The sequence below is a fragment of the Castanea sativa genome, chromosome 11, assembly GCF_040712315.1.
Source record: "Castanea sativa cultivar Marrone di Chiusa Pesio chromosome 11, ASM4071231v1".
In the NCBI taxonomy this organism is placed as follows: domain Eukaryota; kingdom Viridiplantae; phylum Streptophyta; class Magnoliopsida; order Fagales; family Fagaceae; genus Castanea; species Castanea sativa.
In genome coordinates this window covers 55,656,688-55,670,777 of record NC_134023.1, presented here as the reverse complement: position 1 = coordinate 55,670,777, position 14,090 = coordinate 55,656,688, and the positions used below count along the sequence as shown (strand labels likewise).

Below are 14,090 nucleotides of genomic sequence, written 5' to 3'. Positions count from 1 at the left end.
CATTGTTCAAGAGTGCACTGCCAGGGAGCTTAATTACTAGCGATTGATTGGATGATGGATGGATACATGCCTCTTTTTCAAAATGCACAAACAATGATGACTTCCTAGGTCATTGACACAAGTTTTTTTGCTTGTAGAATTGTTATTGCCCTCTATGCATTTGCATTAGTCAAAATCTCTGTGGTGGTAATAAAGCCCATCTTAAGTAACTTAGACGTATAATCGAAAGCAACATGCATATTATTGACACAAAAGGAAAATGAAACGTAAACCCATATATGGCAGTAATTAATAAAGCCCATCTTTAGGTAATTAGACGTATAATCAAAAGCAATGGCATGAATATTATTGACACGGAAGGAAAATGAAAGGTATTTCCAAAAATAATGTAAAAGCACAAAGAAAAGGGCTAACTATAAACTATATTGGTTGAAGTTTCTTATAATTGTTAATATATAAAATACAAATCATCTAGCTAAGGTAGGTAAAATTTTTGAATCTGAGTCATGCCAAAAGGATATGGAATTTGAATTTCTACACCTCCACAACTGTTCAGGCAATTAGGTAGGGCTGATTCATATGCCACAGATTAGGCTGAAGTTACTGATAATAACGCACTAATCCATGCATGTGACTTGCATAATAGCATAAGCATGTTGTCAAAACCCATAGCCCCCAATATTTCTAAGAATAGGAGATTACTGTGTTTGTGCATGAATTACAAACTTCCTATAACCCGCGTGTTTTGTAGTATGAGTCCATGCATGTTGCATAAGCCAACACAACCAGTATATGAACTTAATTAAATTAACACTTAAGTCCATTGTGACGCTATAATGAGTTACATCTCAAATTAATGGGAAAAAAAAAAAAGAGTTACATCTCAAATGAAATCCTATCAACTCCCATGCTTAATTTGGTATGTCTTATTATTATTATTTTTTATTTTATTTTTTGCAAATATATTCCTTTTTTATCTGAGCAAATAATATTAACACAGTAAAAGCCTAAAATTAGTGCCAAAAAATATAGTATTTAAATTCAAAAAGGAATTAATGCAAAACTCCTTATTTGCACCATTCAATAGTAACATGCCACTTTAGCATATTATAATTCAATGAATAAAGACAAACTACGTAGAATACTTACTCATAAAAAACTCGTCCTCTTGCAATTCACGAACAATTTAACGAAAATACCTACAGTTTAAATCATTTCAATCTCAAGCGACTGTAGTCCCACATAGCTCAAAAATAAATGGCTTCTTGCCAAAAAACCATGTTTATTGTTTAGTAACTCCTGTTTGGCTCCAATAAAGTCGTGAGAATAGATTACAAACGTTGCGTTTGAAATTAAATGATCAAGCACTTGATCAAAAGTTATTCTTACATTTGTTGAATACATTTGAAATTAAATTGCAATCTGGCATCCTAATTCGCAAATTCTGCGGGTTATTTTAAATAATCCACAACTACTCTGCTGCAGAATTATTTGAATTCACAACTAAGGAACTAATAAGCTTTTGGCATTATCTACTCATGCTTGTCTTGCTACTGTTTGAATTGTCTGAACTAGAGATCCAACCTCCCTGTAATTCTTATCTAGAATATGGTAAGCGATACGGATACCATGAATTAGAACAACCCACCGGAAGGGTATACCTCAAAAGCACCATTCAAGGTTCCCAGATTGCAGCTCATTATCTCTTGAAAGTTTACACAAGCATGCTAAGTCAAGTTCCAACATCTAACTTTTAATAAATAAATAAAAAAAGTTCCAACCACATTCTCAACGTCTAAGCTAGGAAAGCCACAGATGGCACAAGCAACTGTATCTAATAGAGATCATAAACAGTTTTCAGATTAAACGATTACATTAACTAAAGACAGTGAACAACCACTATACCCTTTTCAAGGAACTCTAGCATGCAAAATGGTTTTCCATAGAAACAGCAATACCAAATGACCCTTTTAGAGGCTCATAATAGGAATAAACTCTGAACTTACCACTCTGTGTTGACTGCCAACTCAAATTTTCATCTTCTATCGCACTCCCCACCCAATTTGAACTGAACTGATTTAGAATAGAACAAATTCTAAGTACTACTCTCACAAATCTTTGGTTGTAAAATTTTATTACTACATCCTTATCCATTGCAATATAAAACAAGTTAGAGAATGTTAATGTTTTTAATATTAAAAAAAATAAAAAGGCAGGATCTCTTTGAACTATACATCACTCTTAAAATAACTCAACTGCAATCAACAAAATTGAACCTTGAAAACCTTAATATAATATTCCCTCCCAAGCATCCAATACATCCTTTTATAAATTCATTTCATTTTTACCACTCACATTGATGTGTTCATATGATATTTACCTTTTTCTCCTACGGTCAGTTTGTAACTCATCCATCCAAATAACCTTACCTTAGCAAATTTAGTACCTCCCTTCTTGGAAGTTGTTTCTACTTTAATTGGTGCAGGAAGAAATGGTTCAAGGGCTGGGCAGCGTTCAACAAAATGGGCAGTCAAAAGTTTAAGGACTCCCCATACATCATCTTCACAAAATCCTGAAAAAAGAGTGCGTGTAGGAAATATTAGATCACCTGAATCACATAGATCAGCATAACAATTTTCTTACTTCAAATTTATACCAACGCATTAATATCATGTCACCATATATCTCAGAAACTATCTAATTATATCATTTAGAAACTTAAGTACATAAGCACCTTGAACTATTCAAGAAAAGCGTAGGATTATTAGAAAAGCAATAATATAGTCAGAGTATGGCACCTCAGTAAATACAGTGGGAATAATCCATAATCATTCTTTCAAAGCTAAGTGCCTTGAACTATTCCAGGATAAAAAGGCCATTACCCATATGTCCTTGAAAGGGTATATGGATATAGTCCTACCATTCAGTATTTTTGCATGAACAAATCAATATCAAGAATTGGACCCCATGCACTTGCACTCGAAAACTAGAGACTTTTACCATTGCACCTGATGATGGCCCCTCTGTAAGCTGTAACTAATCTAGTACAAGTAGAATAATTACTAATAGAAAAACAAACGAATAAGGAATGTGCAGAGTAAAGGATGAACTTCTGAAGAACACATTGTCTGCTCTTACAAATCAACCAATAGCAAAGAGAAGAATCATGCAAATAAGTCAAGCAAAACAGCCACCCAACTGCAGGGAAACATTTCCTATACCTTAGGGAAAATCCATATGGAATTTGAAATAGAAACTTCTAGACTTCAAGCAGCACAACAAAAGACTCAAGGAAAGTAAATAGTTGATAAAAACTTCTAGACCACATAGGAGAAAAAAATAGTAATGAATGAAAGGCTTAAATGATAAATCCATGAGAATGAATTCAATATCTCTTATGTACAATCACAAAAGAAGTTGGTGGTCATTGAACTTGGCATTTGATCAGCTTAGACTTAAAATTTCACAAAAAATATATAGCCACAATATCAGACATCAAAACTGCACAGGATAGCAACATCATCTAACACATTGATGCTTCAATTTTTAAACACAGAAAACATTGATCTAATATGGAAGAAGACAATTTGAATAATTAAGATAGAAAATTGGCTTGAAGATCCTTAAGAATTTCATTCTTTGATCAAGTTTCCAATCCTGAAAAGAAACCAATTGGGCATAAGTCCTAGTGGAAGGAAACAAACAAACGTTCAGTTGTGGCATAATTACATTAGGAAATAATACTGGTTATAATGACCGGTAAGATGTGTATGAGGTATGAATTATAAATACCATAAGATGGAAAGTGCAACAAGGACATAATTCTATCAATATCAACAACTTCAAAAATCTATCCAATCATAGTATTCTTTAATCCACTAAAAAAGGTTTTCAATATTGATGCTTCTAGTATTGCAAATGGTGATACTTCTATTTCAGCTAAGTATGTGCATGGGGCTGCTATGCATCATCTAATTGAAAACTCATTTATTTGAAATTGCTTGAATCCAATGGACAACATGCTCCTACCAACTCGTTTCATATTTGAGAATGATTTTCTAATACACTCCGCACAAATGATAATATTTAGGAGGAATAAGGACGGCTTATAGACTTGTGGAAATAATATGTATCATTTGAAAGTCACACACAAGAATTACCATGACGTAAGGCTAGGACCAACCTCCATTTCTTGTTTTATATGAAACTATAATACCTCAATAACAACATATACCCTCACCACCTATGAAGCACAGACGCGGCAAAACACCTACCGCACCCGCGTCCGACGCAGCCCGAAGCGGCGACGCGTGAGGGATGCCGCTGCCTGCGCGTCGGTGCCGCGTCCAGTTTTTTTTTTTTTTTTTTTTTCATTTCACGACTCGTGCCAACGCGGCTTACTCTCGGCCAGACTCCCGCTGAATCAGTCCGTATCGGTCGAATTCGCCGAAACACACCATACCAGCGCCGAACAAGAAAATGAAAACTGAACAAGAAAATGAAAACTGAACAAGAAAATGAAAACTGAACAAAAAAATGGATAAAAACTTGTGACTGACTGTCTTTTGAGCCAACGAAGATGGAGAGGAAAGAGGATAGAATTATTAGGAGAAGAAGAAAGAACGTTGGAGAAGAAAAGAAAGTGAGACTCGGAGAAGAAAAGAAGTATCTATGACTCTTTGTGTCTCTCTGTGTGCTAACTGAAGGCAAAAGAAGTTTTATCCAAACAAAAGTAACTGAGAGCAAAAAGGGAAAGAAAAAAAAAACGATTTTCAAAGAAAACCCACGTGAAGGGCCAGAGCTTCGTGGGTGGATAAGGCTGACACAATTTTGGAGAGTTTTTTTAGTCTAGAATTTGGTAGAACCCACGTGAAGGTGGCGGGGTATTAAGGATTTAATTTAATTTAATTTAATTTTGTCTTGAAAAAGGTATTAAGTGGATTGTATTTAATTTATGAACATCATATTGAGTTATTATCTATAATTACTTTTAAATTTGGTATATTTTTATATAATGTGAAAAAGATGCTTAGTAATATATTAAAAATATAAATAAAAATATTTTTAATAATTTTTTAATCGCCGCACTCCGCCGCAACCGCATCCTATTTTTCAAAAATTGCCGAATCCTGCACCCGTATCCGCACCCGCACCCGAATTTGAAAACGCACCCGTGCTTCATAGCTCACCACTGACTCATTCATTTACAATAGGATACATATTAAATCTGCTAAGAGGAGAAACTTGCAAGTATGTAATCTGCTAAGAGGTTGGAGGGTTGATGTTTTAAGTCTCCAAGAAACAAAAATGGAGGGATCAATGTTAAGTTCTTGGTAATTCAGAAATGGACGAAAAGAAGAATGGAGATAAGAAGGAAAATGAGAGTTACTTCGAGGGCAACCACCTCCTGAGCAGTAGAGAGAATTAGAGAGGAATAGAAAGAACAAACTTGGTTATAATTTTTTGGATCTCCCTCTTATTCATTCTTAGCCATCTTATATACAATTCTTTCTTTACAACCCTTAATATTTCTCGCCTAAAGAGTATTAACTAACTAACTGAAACTCTAACATCAGCATAACTAACGAACTGACGTTAGCTTCAACTTATCTAACTAACTAAACCAACACATCAGGAAATACTAGCATACATTGCAATACATGTTAACCTTCAGTACATCACATTTGGATGGATTCCTAACATTAACCCCCCCCCCCCCCCCAAATAAAACATTTTGCCCACAAGATGTGGAAATAGTTGCTGAGGCACCTGCAAATCTTCCTAGGTAGCATCATTTGTAGACCCTCCCTAAACTCTCAAATTTTATGGGTGTAATTTGTAAGTTAGCTAGTATTTAATTCTAGTATATATTTTTTATATATACAAGATAAAATTTCTACTTTAGCCTAATCTAAGTATATATATGTGTATAGCTCTCTCCTGGAGACTTGAACCCCGGCTCTTGCCCCCCACAACCTACAAGCATTTATACTTGTGGAGTGACCACCGCACCAAGAGTGCGCAGTGGTAATTCCAGTATTTAAATGTGAATACATTTTCCTTTTTTCATTATAACAAAATGTATTTTCAGTGACGAAAAAATTCGTCACTAAAAATCCAGAATTTCGTCGCTAAAAACCTTTAGCGACGAAATCTACTAATTAGCGATGAAACTCATTTCGTCATTGAAACCCCATCGCTAAAAGTCCTGGCGATGAAAAAATTTTGTCACTAAAAGTCCAATTTGTTTAAAAAAAAAAAAAAAAAACTTTTAGCGATGAAAATGTTTCATTGCTTAATGTTTTCCTCACTAAAAACACTATTCAGTGACGAAAAAATTCGTCACTAAAAACACTTTAGTTTATTAAATTATATTTAGTAACGAAAAATTTCGTCACTAAAACTATGTTCAGGTACATATAGTGACGAAAAAGTTCGTCACTAAAACTATTTTTAAGAAAATCCAGGCACATATAGTGACAAAAATTTTCGTCACTAAAACCATTTCTTACAAAATTTTTCTATATTTAGCGACGAAATATTTCGTCATAAACAATTTTTTGTTGCTGTATTTGTGACGAAAAAATTTGTCGCTAAAACTTATTTTTTGTTTTTATTTTTTTCATAGCTTTGATATTAACCTGTCATTACATTATTAAAACCTCACATTTGAATAACACATTTATTTCAACAACACATTTATAAAAAAAGATCCATACATTCCACAAGTAAAAAATAAAACAAGTATCCAATTCAAACTCCTTCCATACAATAATTGTTTGCAACACATACAATAACTCAAGATGTTTTATAACAATACAAAAAGTGTAGCATAATATAATTAGAATTAACGAAAAATGTCCTCATATGTCTTCAAGTAATGCCAAAAGTAAATCCCCTAAAAGCCACCAATAAGAAATCTGCACAAATATAAAAACAATACTACATTAAAATCGTAAAGTAAAAACATTTACTATGTTACAAAAAACATTTCTAACAATGCATTAAGAGTAGCCACACCAATGAATTAAAATCACAACTCCTAATGTATAAGTTGTAGAAAGCAAATATAGATTTTCAAGTGTAATATAATACAATTAGTTTCAAATAATGCATTAAAAAAAGTAGTCACACCATGTAGTGTGGGTCAATTGCTAAAATAAAATACTAACCAAAAAGTGTTTTAACTTAAAGTTGAACCACCCTCATAGGTAAGAGCATCATCATAACCCTTGCAAGGTGAATGCTATTTTAGTAAAATAAAGACAACTCATGCATAATTTATTCTAACATCTAAGTCTATAAGCTACTTAGATAAAGTTCTATCTCATTCACGAATACACAAGTCTACATTAATACTTAAACAAATATACATTGCACACACAAATATACACTCCCAATATGAATTTAAACCACCTTATAATACCATGCAAGCCACCCGCTTACTCCAACACAACAACCCACCACAAAACTAATCACAATCACAAGTATAGAGTGTTTACAAGTATTGAAATTAATTAAAATATTATTTATCACATCTAATCAACAAGGTCCATTCACATTTGCAAGAAACTAAAAATACTCCCAATATGAATTTAAACCACCTTATAACACTATGCAAACTACCCGCTTGCTCCAACAAAACAACCCACCACAAAACAAATTTCCAACATCACAACTATAATGCTTACAAGTATTGAAATCGATTAAAGTACTATTCATCACATTTAATTAACAAGTTCCATTCACATTTGTAAGAAACTAAAAACACTCACAATATGAATTTAAACCACCTTATAACATCAATACGATTTTATATGCTTATTGCATACAAATATAAGACAAAGTTTCCAATCAAATATAAGACTTAAAGGGAGACCTAAAAAAAAAAAATTTTAAAAAAAAGGCCTCTACTCGCTCAAAACACATGGAGAATCTGACAAGTGATTCCAAGGCATTTCTTTTTTTTATCGAAATTTGCCCCAATTGAATATTAAATGGGCCATCAGCATATTACACCGATTATTTTTATTAATTGAATCATGTATTAGTGTAAGCATATATAGAGTTCAGTAGTCAACAATAAAAGGTTATTGGCTTACAGCTACATAATACAAAATAATTCACAACATGCCAAATGATGATAACAAAATGGAGAGGAGAAGTCAAACTCAAATTCTCTTCTAGGAAAGAATCGGATAATATGAATGATATAAGCTACAATATAAAAGGAAAAGATTCTATTTTTTAAGGCACAAACATGTCATCATGTGAAAAAAAAAAAATTGTTAAATTAATTAAAGGATATGATAGATCTTTCCTTTTTCTTTCTTTTTCTTTTTTTTTCTTTTTCTTTTTTTGTTGGCTAAATGATAAAAGGAATGCAATAGTCAGCATTTGTACAAATTAATCTGAAATTCGAGGAATGTTCGAGGAAAATATCATTATTTCACGCAGGAGAGGTGGGGTGGTCAGTGGTGACACCGTCCCTCTCATTTAAGCTAAAGGCTATAGGTATCAGAGGCCTATTGGGGACCTATATCCCTCTCTTTCATCATTTATACAGATGATAGGGCATGCACTCCCTTTAATACTAGGGTCATTTATCTTAGGAGCAAATTTATATATAATAATTTTTCTTTTTTTTTGGGATTATATACAGGCTACTGTTGTGTACAGTACATACCATATATATAGATAAAGCCACAGTGTTAATAATCTAGGACCACAGCCCCAACCCCCAGACTCTAGCACAACCAGACACTCGATCCCAGTTGGCTAAATATCCCACTGCTTCATAATTCTTGGTTTCTTCTGCTGGCTTTTTGTCACCTTAATTTGGCTTATCAATTTATTACACATTAAGTGATATTTTGAATCTATGATTTACTGTCTAGTCTCCATTTCATTTTTAAGGGAGATAGTACTATTCATTTTATTTTATTGTTTTGTTTGATGGGAAATCTGCCAATTTTATTGATCAATTAAACTGGATACATTCAAAGCAAGGGCAAAAAAAAATTTGTTTCACATACACTAATCCATATATTCTTACACACAAAAGATAAACTAAAACAATGACTTGAAGTAAAGATTTCAAGCATTTTTCCTAAAAGAAAACTAGGGGTTTCAACTCAGTGGCGCAGCCAATAATTTTTTTATTGGGGGGCCAAACAAAAAAATGTCATAACTATTTTTTTTTTATCTGATTTCATCCTATGTATTGGTTGAATAGTTTCACATTTGAGTGCATAATCATGGATCTCGTTTTAAAGTTCTAACATTATTTTCATTGGAAGTAAGTGGTGAAAATTTTAAATGAATTTTGGTCTAGAATGATTTTTTTTCCTTTTAGGTTAAATACTTCGAGATTTAGAAGGATGCTTAACATCATAATCCAAAAGTGTACTAGTTTTTTAATTATTATTTTCCGTTTTTTTCTTAAAAATGAGTCAGTACTCCAAAACTTGCCCAAGGATCTAGATTTTTCAAATTAAATTATCACCCATTTATATTTATATGGGTGGGTGGGTGGGGACCACGCCATAATTATTATCTCTAAATTAGATGTTTGATTTTAGAGAAGTGTTACGTTTACAATATTTTTACAATATTTTCACAACAAATCATAGGTAGTTAGTTTTTATTGGTTCAAATTTGAATCTAACACTAAGATTACTTTTTTGCCCCAACAACAACAATAAGTAACAACCTGCAACTTAGGATTTATTGTGAAAATGTTGTGAACATATCATTTCTATTGATTTTATGCCACCTATCCAATTTAACTTTTATTAACTTGTTCAAAAAGGGAAATTATTATGCACTCTTGGAGTACCATAAATGCGTACTCCCTCATCTCACATGAATGGTGGGTCTTACTTATTAAATTCATGGTGAGACTCATCATCCATGTGAGAAGAAGAAGTACATATTTATGGTACTCCGGCAGTGTCTAATAATTTTCCGAATAAAAAACCCTCCCAACCTCGTTAATAACATATTTTAGAGAGGGTCTGCTATAGTTTCGCCTATTTTAGTCAAATCCAACTAAAAATTTGGAACAATTTCTAATAGACATATTTTAGGGAGGAATTTCATGTCTTTTTTTAAAAAAAAATTACCTTAAATGGTTGATATCTTTTAGAATCATCTATTGTATTTTTATTACTTGATTTTTTTTTTTTTTTAAATGGCTGAACTGATTGGCCTGTTGTGTATACTGTATACACAATTCACCTCAAAGTTTTTTGATAAACACAATTCACCTCAAAGTTTGGGATTAAAATTTGATTTTTCTTTTTATATTATTATACACACCCCATGATATATTTGCATTATACTAGGAAACGAATAGTGGGACTTGATATCCAAAGTGAAGTCAATCAGATTTAAAATTTTACAGAAATTAGTCTTTTTTAAATGATATTAATATAAGGCCAAAAGCTTATATTCAAAGTGAAATAATTAAAGAGGGATGCATTAAGAAACAGACATAGGAATAGGGTTTTTACCAACAAAAAAAAAAAAAAAAAAAACATAGGAATAGGGGGAACCCACGAATTAAAGAGCCAATAGGACTATGATGACAATGGGAAAATTTTAATATTTTATATCACATCAGATTCTCAAGCACTTACTGAAATCAGCGTCTTATCAAGCCAAAAGGGCTGCCTATGACCTGAATGAGAAGTGAGCGGATCAGATTGTGCAAGTGTAACAGCAAACTCAGCGTGTTGTCCTTGTCCTTTCAATCAAGTAGATTAAAAAATATAACTTAAAATGAATGACTGAGAATCAAGATTCAATGCGTTGTCCTTGTTCTTTCAATTAAGTATATTTAAATATAACTTAAAATGAATGATTAAGAGCAATTGCAGCAGTTGGTGTATAAGTGTGTATAATAAAAGAAATGTTTAAATTTATACATTTTTTATCAAAAACAGCCCATATCAGTTAGTGCATAAGTGTGGATATTTTACATTTTCGTTCAAATTGCTACAGTACCATGTAAATATACACGGTTACTGTAATTGTGTAAATTATTATTTTATATTTTTTTCTCTCACCTCTCTTCTTTCTCCATCTGACTTCTCTCTCTTTGCCTCTCTCTCTCTCTCCCTCTCCCTCTTCCTTTGAACGGGACAAAACCCATCAACAACCAAGCATCGACCATTTGTTCAACCACCACCACAACAACACCACCCACCACCGCAACCTAGCAACACCCACCATCACCACCAAATTCAAAAACAAAAACCCAAAAAAAAAAAAAAAATCAACCAAAAATAAACAAAATAAACAGAAAATTAAACTAAAATCAACAAAAAAATCAACCCAAAATAAACAAAAACAAAAACCAAATTCAAGGATCGGATCGGAGCTCGGTCAGATTGAGAAACAAAGGACGGAGCTGGGATCGGATCGGAGCTGGATCGGATCGAGAAATAGAGGACGGAGCTGGGATCGAATCGAAGCTGGATCGGATCGAGAAACAGAGACGGAGCTCAGATCGGATCGGAGCTAGATCGGATCGAGAAACAGAGATAGAGCTCGGATCGAATTGAAGCTGGATCGGATCGGAGCTGGATCGGATCGAGAAACAGAGACGGAGGGTTGATCTGAAATGGGTAGAGAGAGAGAGAGAGAGAGAGAGAGAGAGAGAGAGATGAATAAAAAATGAATAGAAGGAGAGAGAGATGAATCAGAAATGAACAGAAGAGAGAGACTGTGCGCCAGACAGTTGAGATAAATAATAAAAAATGATGAGAAAATTGATTATTTAATTAATAGAAGTAGTAGAATAGATGAACTGATGTGAGTGTTTTGTAAAAATGAATGTGTAAAATCTTAAAAGTAGGTTTTTTGTGTAAAATAGACGTAATTTTTTAAAGGAGCTGATGTGGTTGCTCTAAGCTTAAAGAAAAAGATCAAGAATCAAGAATTAGCATGTTGTCTTTGTCCTATCAATCCAGTACATTAAAAAATATAACTTAAAATAAAAGACTAACCATCCACAGCCGGGCATGGGTATGCCAAATGCAAGATGAATTTGCCAAATGCAAGATGAATTTAGCAATAAAGGCACCAAAAATCTCCACAATTGGGCTTGTAAAAAGTAAGTATTGTAAAATTTTTGCAATACTGCTACAGTGTAATTCTATCTTTAGAATTGCACTGTAACAGTATTGTAAAAAGAAAAATAATATTTAATTCTACCCATGCCTGAATTTTCTCTCTCCTCTCCCTTATTATTTCTGTTCTCTTCTCTCTCTTCCTTCTTTCTTTCTCATTTGATCTCTCCTCTCTTCGGACCCAATCACCATCCTCCTCCCAACATCAACATCACACATCACACATCACACATCACAGTGGTTCATTTTTTTTGGCGGGTTGCGATCCAGCGGGTTTTGTGGTTGTTTTTTTTTTTTTTTGCTGTGACCGGTGCTTAAAGGAAGAGGTGGGTATGGCTGAAGTGGGTTGCGGGTTACAAAGATCGGAGATCGAAGTGGGCTGAACTGGGTTGCGGGTATCGCTGAAGTGGGTCACGGAGATCAGTGTGGGTCACGAAGATCGGCGTGGGTCATGGCGAGGTCAATGTTTTTGGGTTTCTGTTGTGAGGCTGGGTTTCTGTTGGCGAGTCCGGTGTTGCTGGGTTTCTGTTGTGACACTGATTGTTTTTTTTTTTTTTAATATGAATTTTTGTTCCGGTGGGATTTTGGTGGGCAGTGGTGGCGTGGTGGGCATGGTGGAGGCGCGATGGTGGCGACTGGGCAGTAGAGGCATAGTGATAGAGGTTGAGGGAAGGTGGAGGAGAAAATTGGAAAAAAATAAAAAATGAAAAATATATTTTATTATGTAGATATATTATTTTAATGAGTAGAATAGGAAAATTAAAGTTGGGTTGCTAAAAGTATTGTAAAATGGTATGGTATTAATGATAAAGTGGCTTTTTGAGATGGTAAAATAGAATAGAATTAGAATTCTGGCTGTGGATGCTCTTATAGAAAAAGATCAAAAATCAAGACGAAGAAAATAAAAGAAAAAATATACATAAGAGAGATAGAAAGATGTGAGATTTTTTCATTTAATTTAGAAATTTATAATATCTAGTTAAGTATATTTCAAGATAATTATATTGTATTATTAACTATATTTCAAGATAAAGCAAAATGCAGTTGGTAGAATTGTTAACTTATTGTAAAGAATAGAATTCGCTACAAGGTAAAAAGCATTATGAAAAGAATCTAAAATTGTTCAACAGTTTGATTTGCTAAAATTTTGCCTTCGCCTCAGTATATAAGTTTCATGGTCAGATAATATTTTTGTTTTTTATTTTTATTTTATTTTAATAATTCATAATTCTTAGAGATTTCACGTTATGAAAATCATGAGAAGAATAATTCTTAGAGTTTAATGGTCATAAATTTTTTCTTAAGTTTTTTTTAATTAATGGTTGAGATTGAAAGTTGTTTTTTTGCAACGGTCAATCTCAACCATTTTTAGTAATTGCATCAGTGATCTCAATCCATGCTGGCCACCAAGAAGCTAATTCCAATCATGAAGCTTACGACAACTTTCCTCAACTCTTCAACTTAACACTAATAGTTTTCCTCTTCAATTATTGTCTCTCTGTTTTTCTTTTCTTCCCAAATCACAATGTCAAGCTCTTTTTTCTTAATCACATAGGGGTCTAAATCTAGTCGTTTATCATATTTTTAAAATCAATTAATAATCATTTCTCTCTTGAAGCCACTCAATCAATCCAAAAATAACAATTAAAAATTAAATACAATCTTATAAAATAAAGTGACTAGGGTCTTATAAAACTGAGTCTTATAAACGAATCTAGCTTAAGGCAAGCATTGCCTTGCGGTATCTTCATCATATATTGTCATAGTGAAAGATATGAACTTTGTACAAAAGGGAAAAGATTAATGGCAACATCACTCACAAAAATCAAAAATTAACAAACGATGCAGTTATATAGATACTCTGCAGTCTGCAAAGAAATAAGCCCAATATAATCCTACTTGGTGAATTTTTTACTTTTTACCTCATATAAGTGTAAAAGTTTTTTCTCTAAAATT

The 14,090-nt window shown here is 33.0% G+C and overlaps 1 long non-coding RNA gene across 1 annotated transcript; it reads right to left on the bottom strand.

Annotated features, from left to right (window-relative positions):
• Positions 1-1,322: 1,322 nt before the first annotated feature.
• Positions 1,323-4,701, bottom strand: LOC142618048 (uncharacterized). Its single transcript, XR_012841141.1, has 2 exons — positions 4,161-4,701; positions 1,323-2,572 (listed from the first exon to the last, which is right to left on the bottom strand). It is a non-coding gene; the product is annotated as an uncharacterized LOC142618048 (long non-coding RNA).
• Between the last annotated feature and the right edge of the window lie 9,389 nt (positions 4,702-14,090).